The sequence below is a fragment of the Nicotiana tomentosiformis genome, chromosome 11, assembly GCF_000390325.3.
Source record: "Nicotiana tomentosiformis chromosome 11, ASM39032v3, whole genome shotgun sequence".
NCBI classification, from domain to species: Eukaryota; Viridiplantae; Streptophyta; class Magnoliopsida; order Solanales; family Solanaceae; genus Nicotiana; species Nicotiana tomentosiformis.
Window position 1 is genome coordinate 23595022 of NC_090822.1, and position 10119 is coordinate 23605140.

Consider the following 10119-nt stretch of genomic DNA (forward strand, 5'->3'; position numbering starts at 1 on the left):
TGTTCAAACAAAAAGATCTTAATTTGAGGCAGAGAAGATGGTTGGATTTGTTGAAAGACTATGATATCACCATTTTGTATCACCCCGGAAAGGCCAATAGGGTGGCCGATGCTTTGAGTAGAAAGGCTGTGAGTATGGGAAGTCTTGCGTATATTCCGGTTGGTGAGAGGCCATTAGCTGCATATGTTTAGACTTTGGCTAACCAATTCGTGAGGTTAGATGTTTCAGAACCCAGTCAAGATCTAGCTTCCACAGTAGCTCGATCTTCTTTATATGAGCGCATCAGAGAGAGGCAATATGATGATCCTCGTTTACTTGTCCTTAGGGACACGGTGCGGCACGGTGATGCCAAACAGGTTGTTGTGGGGGAAGATGGAGTTCTGCGAATGCAGGGTCATATTTGTGTGCCTAATGTGGATGGGCTTCGTGAATTAATTCTTGATAAGGCACACAATTCCAGGTATTCTATTCATCCAAGTATCGCCAAAATGTATCAAGATTTGCGGCAACATTATTGGTAGAGGATAATGAAAAAGGATATAGTTGCATATGTAGCTCGGTGTCTGAATTGTCAGCAAGTTAAGTACGAGCATCAGAGACCTGGTAGGTTGCTTCAGAAGTTAGAAATTCTTGAATGGAAATGGGAGCGTATCACTATGGATTTTGTTGTTGGACTCCCACAAACTTAGAGAAAATTTGATGCAGTTTGGGGTCATTGTGGACAGGTTGACCAAGTCAGCACATTTCATTCCAGTGGAAGCTACCTATTCTTCAGAAAGGTTAGCTGAAATTTTTATTCGTGAGATTGTCTGCCTTCACGGGGTGCTCGTGTCTATTATTTCAGATAGAGGTACGTAGTTTACCTCGCACTTTTGGAGTATAGTACAACGTGAGTTGGGTACACGGGTTGAGTTGAGCACAGCATTCCATCCTCAGACGGACGGGCAGTTCGAGCGTAATATTCAGATCTTGGAGTATATGCTCCGCACCTGTGCTATTGACTTTGGAGGTTCTTGGGATCAGTTCTTGCTGTTAGCGGAGTTTGCCTACAATAACAGCTACCAGTCGAGCATTCAGATTCCTCCATATGAGGCATTATACGGAAGGCGATATCGTTCGCCAGTTAGCTTGTTTGAACTGGGAGAGGCTCGGTTATTGGGTACCGATTTGGTACAAGATGCCTTGGATAAGGTCAAGATTATTCAGGATCAACTTCGCACAGCTTAGTCTAGGCAAAAGAGTTATGCCGATCGTAAAGTTCATGATATTGCATTCATGGTTAGAGAAAGAATATTGCTTCGGGTATCGCCCATAAAGGGTGTTATGATATTTGGGAAGAAGGGCAAGTTGAGCCCTAGGTATATCGGGCCATTTAAGATCCTCGAGAGAGTGGGGGAAGTAGCTTATAGACTTGCATTGCCTCCAGGGTTATCCTCAGTTCATCCGGTATTCCATGTGTCTATGCTCCAAAAATATCATGGTGACCCGTCCCACGTGTTAGATTTCAGCTCTGTCCAGTTGGACAAGGATTTGACTTACGAGGAGGAGCCGGTGGCAATTCTAGCCTGGCAAGTTCGCCAGTTGAGATCAAAGAGTTACCCTTCAGTTCCAGTGTAGTGGAGAGGTCAGCCTATTAAGGCAACTACTTGGGAGTCTGAGTCCGATATGCAGAGTAGATATCCCCACCTTTTCACCAGCCCAGGTACTTTTCTATGTCCGTTCGAGGACGAATGATTGTTTTAGAGGTGGAGAATGTGATGACCCAAAAGGTCATGTTATTTTTTAGAACTCGAATCTGTGCTCTTAAGCCTTAAAAATCTCATTTTTATCCTCCTCGATTTACGTGCGTAGTCCGGGCAGGTATCCGGAAAGCGTTTATGCTGAAACCTAATGAAAATAACAATTTTTGCCTAAAAAGTTAATTTTAGATAACTTCGGTCAATATTTTTGGTAAACGGGCCCGAATCTGTGCGTTGGCAGTCCCAGTAGGTCTGTATCGAATTCTGGGACCTAGGCGTATGTCCGGAATTAAATTCGGAGGTCCCTAGCTTGAGTTATGAATTTTTGATGAAAATTAAAAGTCTGAAAATTAATTATTTTTAAGAATTGATTGAAGTTTGGCATTGTTAGTACCGGGTCTAAACCATTTTTTTCAATTACAATTTTTAAGTGATTCTAAACCATTTTTTTCAATAACCCATTACATTTCTTGAATTATCAACCTAAGATCTAGAGAATGGTAGAATTAGGGGTTAGGGTAGAAACTAGGGATTTTAAAAATTTTAGGATTTAGACCCCAATTTGAGGTCGGATTCTAACTAATTACATATTCGGGCTCGGGGGTGAATGGTTAAAAGGATTTTGGTCCGAACCTCGGGTTTTGACTAAGCGGGGCCCGGGTTGATTTTTCGACTTTTTGAAGGAAAATTTGGGAAATTTAATTTATGCAATATAATTGATTCCTTTAGCAATATTTGATATTATTGAGTCATTTTTGAATAGATACGAGTGGTTTGGAGGTGAATTCCAAAGGAAAAGCTGTGATTGAGAATTAAGTGGCCTTCGAAGCGAGGTAAGTGTTGTGTCTAACCCTGACTTGAGGGAATTAGGAACTTTAGATTACTTGCTAAGTAAAATTCATGTGAGCGGCGTATATGTGAGGTGACGAGTACTTATGCGCCGCCAATTTATCTGTTTTCCATGTTTCTCTATTTTTCATATATTTTCTCATTCCTATTCCAAATTGCTACGTGTTATACTAGTGTTGTTCAATTTATCGTTCTTATCATGTTTACGGATTTTCTGGAGATAGTTGAGTTTTTATTTCAAAGTTGAGATTGATATTATGGAACCAAATGTTGAAGTAAGGTTTGTACTTGTTATTCTATCTCCATATTATTATTTATGCATTGCATTATGGTAAGGGAGAGTGTTAATGCACGAAGGGTGATGCCGTGCCATATTGTGAGTTTTAATACACGAAGGGTGATGTCGTGCCATGATATGAGAGTTGATGCACAAAGGGTGATGCCGTGCTGTTTCTATTAATTTTATGGTGAGATTGAGAGTAAAAGCACGAAGGGTGATGCCGTGTATTTTTTCTTACTGCATTCACTATTCATGTTGATTCATGGTATATTGACTGCTCCGGTGATCAATCTATTGTAGTTCTTTATCTTGTATTCCCCTCAGTATGTTCCTCTCCCGACATTTCCTGTTTAGTTCTTCATTTCTGTTATTTGCATATACACTGTTAAATTGTACAGGTTGATTTGTAGGTGTCTTGCCTTAGCTTCGTCACTACTTTGTCGAGATTTGGCTCGACACTTGCCAGTACATGGGATCGGTTGTACTGATACTGCACTCTGCACATTCTGTGCAGATTTTGATACTGGCTCGGGTTGATCGAGATTTTGCTATTGGTCCGCTGTACGGAGACTCAAGGTAGATCTATCGGCGTTCACAGACCTTGAAGTCCCCGCCTATCTTTTTTGTTCTACTGTTTCTTTCATTCATGCAGTTGTATTTCTTTCTGACTATTACTTGTAGCAAATTCTAGAATGTTTGTGAATTGTGACTCCAGATCCGGGTGGTAGTAATTAATACAGTTTTATGATATTCCACACTTATTATATTTTATCTTAGTTAATTATTGTTATTTACTGAATGGAAATAAGGAATTGGTTTAATGATTCTCTAATGTTGGCTTGTATGGCAAGTGAAATGTTTGGTGCCATCACGGTCCCGTCAGTGGAAATTTCTGGTCGTGACAAACAGTAACCCAGCAATGTGTGTACCACATATGTTAAAGTGCGTCCGCAAAATCCCCCGAAGGGTTTTTTGTCAGGAATTTCGGAGCACTATAAATAGACGAGAAACACTTTTTAGGATATCTTCTTGCATTGTAGCAGCAGCTGGTAGTTACTCTTAGTTATTTGGGAAAACTTTGAGCTACAATTAGAGAGGGTCAATTCGTTTTCTATTTTAATTTAGTTTTATGGCTTTAATTTCTTCTTCTTTTTAATTTCTATGTCCATTTCTATATGTAGCTTGATTTTTTCTAGGGTTGTGATCCAACCTTAGTGTGTAAAACTTCTGGGTGTTTAATATTAATGCTTGCTATTGATTGGGTTAATGTTATATAGCCTTGTTTATGATTTATAGTTAGAATTAATGGTTGTAAATATTGATTCATGCCTATTTGACTTTGTTCTTACTTGAGCAAGAAGAATTTATTCTAGAAAAATATGGCTAACAAGAAATTGAACTAGTTGAAGTATCGATTAGTTTAATTAAAGGATTTAAACTAGAGATAGGGATAATCTAACTTGGACTCATATTCAATTGCTTTGATTGCTACCCGTTTCAACTTGAGAGAGCCAATTTTGGCATAATCACTCTTTAATCTAGAGGTATTGAGTGAGTACTTGTGTTTTGAGATTCATAACAAATGTTGATCTACCAAGCAATCAAAGATTTACTCTACCCATTAGGTTTACACATAGGTTAAGTTTACAACCATAGGACTTTCTCTATTTCATAAAATTTTAAAAAAAAATTCAATCATTAGTTAGTTAAATTTCTTAGTAGTTTAATTTTGAAGAATTGTTATCCATTTTTTTTGGAAGCTAAATCAAGCTATTTCGAGTTTCTTTCTTAAGTATTTATCTCAACACCCATTCTAAACTCCTTGTGGATTCGACCCCGACTCGTGTTGGAGTTATTATTTTAATGACTGTTTCATATTCTTTTAATTGGGTGTGAATTGTACGTGATAAGATATGCACAAAGGATGTTTACATTCTTAATTATTATTTTATTATACGAGGATTAGTGTAAAAGCACGAAAGGTGATGCCATGAACTTTTATTGATTTCATTGCTCTTTACTTTGATATTTTAAAATGTGAACGTGGATTTGTAGTTTCGTTATTTGCTTTTGAATGAGGCTTACTCAGTATCACTTACTTTATATTTCCGTTTTATGCCCCTTTACCTATGTACTTGTTATAACTTTCATTTGTCATTATTCTGTTGTTATATCTCATACTCTATCTATTATTTTATTACTTCTTGATATATAACTGCACAAGTTCATTGCATGTGTGTTGTCTTAGCCTCATCACTACCTCGTCGGAGTTAGGCTCGACACTTACTGAGTACATTAGGTCGATTGTACTCATACTACACTTCTGCACTTCTTGTGCAGATCCAGATATCGGTACTAGTAGAGTCCCGAGAGTTTCTTAGCAAATATCGGGTAGGTGATTCGAGGTAGAGCTGCATCCTGTTCGTAAGTGTAACGACCAGACCAATTGTTTTATATATTGTAGCCTTGTTCCCCTATTTATCGCTTCTTCTATACTCATTTAGGGTTATGTGACTTTTCGGGGTGGTTGGATTGGTCTCGAGGATGTTTCGGAGTGAATTAGGATACTTAGTCCTGAGGTTGGAAGCTTTAGTTAAAAGAATTGACCGGAGTTTAAATTTTGTGTAGATGAGTCCGAAATGGCTTTTAGATGGTTCCAATAGCTTTGTATGGTGATTTTGGACTTAGGAGTATGTCTGGATATTGATTTGGAGATCCATATGTCGTTTTGGATTGAATTAGCGAAAGTTAAAAAGTTGAAGGTTTGTAAGGTTGAGAGGTTAGATCGGGAGTTGACTTTGTTGATACCGGGCTGAGATTTTTATTTCAGGAGTTGGAATAGGTCTGTTGTGTCATTTATGATTGGTGTGCAAAATTTGAGGTCAATCGGAGTTGGTTTGATAGGTTTCCACATTTGTTTTAGAAGTTGGAAATTCATTAGTTTGGTTAGGCTTGAATTGGGGTACGATTCGTGATTTTGATGTTGTTTAGTGTAATTTGAGCCTTCGACTAAGTTTGTTTCGTGTTTTGCGATCTGTTGATATGCTTGGATGGGGTCTCGGGGGCCTTGGGTGTAATTCTAATTGAAATCGAATTGCATTTTGGACGTAAGGAAATGCTGAAGCTTAAAGCGTCTGGTTTGATCGCACCTGCGTGGTTTTGGCCGTAGGTGCGAGACCACGGAAGTGGTCCTGAGGTCGTAGAAGCAGTTATGGGTGACACTGAGTAGATGCGCATGAAAAAGGAAATATTCTGCACCTGCGAGCTTGTAGGTGCGGGCAGCTGGTCGTAGAAACGGAATTGGGCATGTGAGGCTAGAGTCACAGAAGCGGAGACTTCTCCGAAGGTGCGGAAGCGCAGGAGAAAAGGAAGGACCACAGAAGCGGTCCCGCAGGTACACATGAGTGGCTGCAGGTGCGCTTGGTCAGGTATTAAGTGGATTCCGTAGAAGTGGACCTTTTTACTGCAGAAGCGGTTCCTTAGAATCGGAAAAAGGAGGTGCAGGTGCGATATCGCTGGGCAATGTCTTAAATCGAAAGGTTTAGTTGTTTTTCTCATTTTCTGACTTGTACAGCTCGGCTAGGGGCGATATTTGGAGAGGTTTCCACCTAGATTGAAGAGGTAAGTGACTTTTAATCAATTTTGTCTATAAATATTGAAGACCCCTTGATTATTACACCTAAGTTTCATGAATCCAAGTTAGAATTGAATATTGGAGAGTGAGATTTGGGGATTTGATGGTCGATTTTTGGTTGGAACTGAATGATTTCAGTATGGTTGAACTCGTTATCGAATGGATATTGGGAATTTATAAATTTTGTCAGGTTCCTATGAGTGGGCCCAGGGTTGACTTTTTGATTTTTGGTTAAAGATCTTTTCTTTATATTTTGGAATTGTTTCCTATAGATATTATTGATGGAATTAAGTTACTTTGTCTAGATTCGAGTCGTTTAGAGGTCGATTTACATGGCAAAGGGTTTGTTGGAGCATTGAGTTGCGCACTTTGAGGTAAGTAATGTTTCTAAACCTGGAATTGAGTGTATTTACCCCTGGAAAAAGTGTTATTTGTGTTGTGTTGGGGTGACGCACATGCTAGGTGACGGGCGTATGGGTGTGTATCGTGGTAAACATGATCCGGGTTGATTGTTGTACTTAGTTGGTATCAAGTCTTGTTCTATCTGCGTAATTCCTACTTGTTAGAGTAATTGAGCTGTGATTCATGCTAGAAATCATGTTTAGGCTATGTGCTTATTCGATTGAGACCTAATGAGGTTATTTATGTTGTTTTGAGTTATCCACTTTAACTGTAATTATATACTCAGTCATGATTGTTAATTTGTATATCATATCTCAGTCTCTATTATTATGCACTGTGCATCACATGTTATTATCGTTTGGGCTGAACGGTATGATTGAGGTGGGCCTGAAAGCCTGGTTGTGGGTGTTACTGTGGATCGGGCTGAACGTCGCAACATGCATTATTGGCTTATTTATTATTGTGGATCGGGTTGCACGTCGCAACATACCTTATAGGCTTTATATAAGCACTTGGACAGGATCCGCCCCTCTAGAGTCTGACATACTAGTAGTGAGCGCAGGCACATTTTATATTATATACACGTGCTTTGGTGAGGGGCATTGATTCCAGGCACACGTACAGTGCTGAGTGATTGTGTGTATGATTTGTGTGGACATTTGGCAGACAGATTGAGTTGTGTGAGTACATGAGAAACCCACCGTGAAATCATACATGTTACATATATGTTGACATGTAGGCATAGAGATGTACCATTCCTCATTGTAGTTGTACTTGATATATTCGTATCAGTGTTGGGCTTTAATGATTTCAGTATGGTTGGACTCGTTATCGAATGGGTATTCAGTATTTATAAATTTTGTCAGGTTCCTATGAGTGGGCATGGGGTTGACTTATTGATTTTTGGTTAAAGATATTATATTTATATTTTGAAATTGTTTCCTATAGCTATTATTGATGGAATTAAGTTACTTTGGCTAGATTCGAGTTGTTCGAAGGCTGATTTGCATGGCAAAGGGTTTGTTAAAGCATTGAGTTGCGCACTTTGAGGTAAGTAATATTTCTAAAACTGGAATTGAGTGTATTTACCCCTGGAAAAAGTGTTATTTGTGTTATGTTGGGGTGACGCACATGCTAGGTGACGGACGTGTGGGTGTGCATCGTGGTAACCATGATCCGGGTTGATTTTTGTACTGAGTTGGTATCAAGTCTTGTTCTATCTGTGTAATTCCTACTTGTTAGAGTAATTGAACTGTGATTCATGCTAGAAATCGTGTTTAGGCTATGTGCTTATTCGATTGAGACCTAATGAGGTTATTTATGTTGTTTTGAGTAATCCACTTTAACTGTAATTATATATTCAATCATGATTGTTAATTTGTATATCATATCTTAGTCTCTATTATTATGCACTGTTGCATCACATGTTATTATCGTTTGGGCTGAACGGTATGATTGAGGTGGGCCTGAAAGCCTGGTTGTGAGTGTTATTGTGGGCTTAACGCCGCAGCATGCATTATTGGCTTATTTATTATTGCGGATCGAGTTGCAAGCCGCAACATGCCTTATAGGCTTTATATTAGCGCTTGGGCAGGATCTGCCCCTCCAGAGTCTGACATACTAGTAGTGAGCGCATGCACAATTTATATTATATACGCGTGCTTTGGTGAGGGGCATTGATGCCAGGCACACGTACATTGCTGAGTGATTGTGTGTATGATTTATGTGGACATTTGGCAGACAGATTGAGTTGTGTGAGTACATGAGAATACCACTGTGAAATCATACATGTTACATGTATGTTGACATGTAGGCATAGAGATGTACCATTCCTCATAGTAGCTGTACTTGACATATTCGTATCAGTGTTGGGCTTTAATTGTTGAACCTGAAAGCATGTCTAATTTCCTGTAACCTGAATGAGCTGATTTTGAAAATTAATCTTAGTTGTTTATTGTTACTACCATTATTATATCCGTATTGTCATTTTATTGGATTCAGGCTATCATCTTCTGAGATCGTCAATGCTTTTAACCCAAGGTTAGTTATTTTACTCACTGAGTACATGAGATTTATTGTACTCATACTCCACTCTGTATTTCGTGTGCAGATCCAGGTACATCAAGACGTGATGACTGCTAGATCTGTCCTAGGACCTTCTTGGAGACTTCGAGGTAGTTGCTATGACGTCCGCATACCTTGACTCTCTTTCCTGTTATTTTCTTAAGTACTGTTCTATTACTCAGACAATTGTACTAGAGTTTCGGTTTATGCTGAAACTTAGTAGTACTCATGTACTCGTTGACACAAGGTTTTGAGATGGTTGTAGTAGTGTTTCAGTTTATTTTATCAGATATTTTTGTTATTTCCACCCTTGAGTTTATTAAACCATATTTTATCCAAATATTTAGTTGTTATGTGAATTTTTGGCTTGCGTAGTAAGTGTGTTGGGCGCCATCACGACAAGTTGGGATTTAGAGTCGTGACAATAGGCCTTGAGTCATTTTCTTATTTCTATGGTACTGTTTCCATTTTTCTAAAATAGTGTTGTATTTCTTTCAGAACAGTATATATAGAAAACTGTTGAAGCTCATGAACTTGTGACTCTACATCTTTGGAGGGTTGAATGCTAGTAAGGGTTTTAGACTTATCTTGTTCACTTTCGAGTTGCTTTTACTTTTCTTATTATTTTGTTGATTAGTCAATTATTGCTATTCTTTCGTATTTTGTTGCCGTGTGGTGGCTTGTCTAGCAAGCGGTGTTAGGCGCCATTACGATCCCGGTCGGTTGGAAATTAGGGTCGTGACATTAATAGCTACTTTAAATTAACTAATTCAGTGATCTCTGTCATAAACATTAATGATTAGACATCAGAGTGAGCTCAACTCCCTAACATCGAGTTATATCTTACAAGGAATATGTTGGAAGTTTGGATTTTGGGAAAATTGTTATACACAGCTCGATGATCTTAATGATATTATGAGATAGTATACTATTCCTTGCATTTCACTAAAAATTCTAGTCCCTTACCTTAACTTTTTCCGTAAGAAGGGAAGTAAATTAGCGATACTTTCTTTTCTATAAGCTAGTTAATTATGTTACTAATCTAATATGGATGCATGTAATATAGAATTTAAAGACCTCTGGTCATTTCTAGCATTATAAATTAATAGTATGCTCTCAGTAGAACTGATATACCCAACTCTGAAAATTAA